We start from the raw sequence: 3,792 nt of genomic DNA, 5'->3' as shown, positions 1-3,792 counted from the left end.
TTCAGTGGTTTGCTGCTGGCATTCGCCTCTGTATTTGCTGTATTCTGGCTGTGTCTCTCAAGAGAGATCTACATCTGGCTCCTGTCTGCCTGCACTTCTTTGCTTCATCCATCTTGTCTAATTGGGTGGCTGTATATGTATGGGCCACATGTGGGGCAGGCTCTGAACGGGTGTTCCTTCTGTGTCTGTTTTAATCTTTGCCTCTCTATTCCCTGCCAAGGGTATTCTTGTTCCCCTTTTAAAGAAGGAGTGAAGCATTCACATTTTGATCATCCGTCTTGAGTTTCATGTGTTCTAGGCATCTAGGGTAATTCAAGCATTTGAGCTAATAGCCACTTATCAATGAGTGCATACCATGTGTGTTTTTCTGTGATTGGGTTACCTCACTCAGGATGATATTTTCCAGTTCCAACCATTTGTCTATGAATTTCATAAAGGCATTGTTTTTGATAGCTGAGTAATATTCCATTGTGTAGATGTACCACATTTTCTATATCCATTCCTCTGTTGAAGGGCATCTGGGTTCTTTCCAGCTTCTGGCTATTATAAATAAGGCTGCTATAAACATAGTGGAGCATGTGTCTTTTTTATTTGTTGGGGCATCCTGTGGGTATATGCCCAAGAGAGGTATAGCTGGATCCTCAGGTAGTTCAGTGTCCAATTTTCTGAGGAACCTCCAGACTGATTTCCAGAATGGTTTTACCAGTCTGCAATCCCACCAACAATGGAGGAGTGTTCCTCTTTCTCCACATCCTCTCCATCATCTGCTGTCACCTGAGTTTTTGATCTTAGCCATTCTCACTGGTGTGAGGTGAAATCTCAGGGTTGTTTTGATTTGCATTTCCCTTATGACTAAAGATGTTGAACATTTCTTTAGGTGTTTCTCGGCCATTCGGCATTCCTCAGTTGTGAATTCTTTGTTTAGTTCTGAACCCCATTTTTAATAGGGTTATTTGTTTCCCTGCGGTCTAACTTCTTGAGTTCTTTGTATATTTTGGATATAAGCCCTCTATCTGTTGTAGGATTGGTAAAGATCTTTTCCCAATCTGTTGGTTGCCATTTTGTCCTAACCACAGTGTAACACTCTCTTGGGCATTTTTGTTTTTGCATATGAAGTTAAGAATTGCACTTTCTATGTCTGTGAAGAAATGTGTTAGAATTTTGATGGGGGTTGCATTGAATTTGTAGATTGCTTTTGGCAAGATGGTCATTTTTACTGTTTATCCTACTGATCCAGAAGCATGGGATATCCTTTCATCTTCTGAGGTCTTTTTCAATTTCTTTCTTCAGGGATTTGAAGTTCTTGTTGTAGATGTCTTTCACTTCTTGCTAAAGTTAACTCAAGGTATTTTATATTATTTGTGGCTATGGTTAAGGGTGTTATGAATGGTTAGTGACATAGGCTAAAGATTAGGCTTTGTCCAAAGATATCTGAGATATGATCACTGCTCTTTGAACATTAGAAGTACACATATATACATGCACATATACATACGTACATACACACACACACAATTTTAGAAGGGAAAAGAGACAAAAAAGTACTATAAAATAAATGTGCCCAAATTTGCATAAGGTTGGAAATGTTCTTTTCCTTTTTAGTCATTAATTAAATAGTGATATGTTTAATGTTGGAAATCAGAATAAGGCAGAAACAAATAGTATTAAGGAACATGATTTATAAAATTTTATTTTATGTGTATGCATGTCTACATGTCTATACACACAGAAACTTTGTAATGTTTTTGTAATTTAAGGAGAAAAATCTGTTTAAGTATGCTACATCTCCATATCATGAGTGGGTTAAATTTACTATGTTCTATTTTGTTACAAATTCTAATATCATACTTCCACACATAATATGTAAGAATTTCATGGTTATTTAAAAATTATATCTACATCATTAATTAATCATATTTATAAGCTGTCTATGTGCCATTTTATTTGTATACCATTTATATATGTGTGTCATTCATTTATTGACAATGAGGAATCTATTAATAAATAGTTAATATAACAAATATACAAATGAGAGGAGTTTTGGTTTCTCTTGGAAGTCTTATTAATGACTCACTGATGCTCTGTTATGGATTTAGAAAATGTGTGAAGTGTGTTGACAGAATGTCAACAAAGTGCCCTGCACAGCAAGAAAGAAATTAAGAATTAGAAATGCACTGTCAGTGAGTGTTAAGGATAGGGAGACCTCAGAGAGGTTCATGCTAGAAGGGATGGGACTAAGGCCGGGAGGATGAGGTGGTTTGTTCAAGGTCACACGAGAAGTAACACTTGGGTGCCTTGGCTTTTAGTTCAAGTTGCCTGAAAAATGTATTCTTCTTCTAAAAATATTAATTATTTTGTTTTGTGCAGAAAAAAGCAGAGACTGAGGGAATTAAAAAGAATGGAATTTTTGAAATCTGAATCATTTAAAGGTCACTGTGGTTTGCCCCTATATATTAATTTGTTTATTTCAGTTGTAACCACTAGATAAAGTGATTTGACAATAAAAGGTGAATTCTAGTTTTGAAGAATTACTCATTCCTCACTTTTATTTTTCTTTCATTAAGGTTAGATTTTTTTCTTGGTTTTCCCACTTTCATTCATCTTGAGTTTTTGCTTTCTCAAAACGTTCACTGTCTTTCACAAGATTAAGAAGTCAAATAATTGCAATCTGGAGACATGAACACCCATAATACATAGGAACCCCTCAGCACATTATAGAGATATCCTGTGCATTAAATTTTTGAATATTTTCAGCCCAACAATGGATGGACAACACAAAACAAACTCAGTGGCATGATGTTGTTTTGTTTTTGTATTTATTTTGTTTTGTCTTCTCTGAGTGAGTTATCAAGTCATTTATTTATATTTATTTATACCCTATAGATCCTTTGTTTACATAGTATGGTTTGCGAATTGAGTTTTATGGATTTTCTGTGATTATAAATATGTGTGTTTCAGCATGTGTATGTATTTCTTGTACTTTTTCTATGGCTTGTTTTTTTCTGTTTGTGTGTTTGTCTTATTTCTGCTTTATATGATTTTATATAATTTATGGTGATGGTGATGGTGATGATGATAATGATGATGATGATGATGACGTTAAATGGTCATTTGTTTTCTAATGAGAGAGAGAGAATGTAGATTTGAGTAGGTGGGAAAATGAAGGTAATCTGGAGGAGTTAGGGGAGAGAGTAATAATCACAATATATTATATGAAAAAAATCTTTTCAATAAAAACAGAAAAAACCAAAAAGGTCCATTTTATAGATGATATAGTAGACCTGAGTTATGCCTTTCAAAAACAAAGACAAAGTTATGGCTTTCAAAACTGGGTCTTTCTTTTTCAATATACACGCATGTAATATACAGTCATATAGGCATATAAGATATTTAAAGCAGATAAGATGTTTTAAAGGTGTATTAAAATATTCTAGAGTTAGTAGTAAAACTCAAATAAAATATTATTTTATAACTAACTACCAGTCATTAGGAAACATACTTAGTACAAAAATTTCTAAACATCACACTTATACATAATGTTGACACTTGGGACGAGACTTATGAGGTGAAAGTCAGCCTATATTACAGACTGACCTCTCATTTCAATACAATAGACAAAATCTAAATTTAAATATTTTTATATTTTAAAAGTTATACTTTATTAATCTGAGAAATAGATTATATTTTTATTTATGGTTCTGTAAACTTATTTTGGTTGAGAAGTAAAATAGCCATATATTTTACTGTAAAAAAAGGTAATTTTAGTTATGTCAGATATACCAATCAGAATGG

The sequence above is a fragment of the Rattus norvegicus genome, chromosome 3, assembly GCF_036323735.1.
Source record: "Rattus norvegicus strain BN/NHsdMcwi chromosome 3, GRCr8, whole genome shotgun sequence".
In the NCBI taxonomy this organism is placed as follows: domain Eukaryota; kingdom Metazoa; phylum Chordata; class Mammalia; order Rodentia; family Muridae; genus Rattus; species Rattus norvegicus.
Note: the sequence above shows the minus strand (reverse complement) of the source record.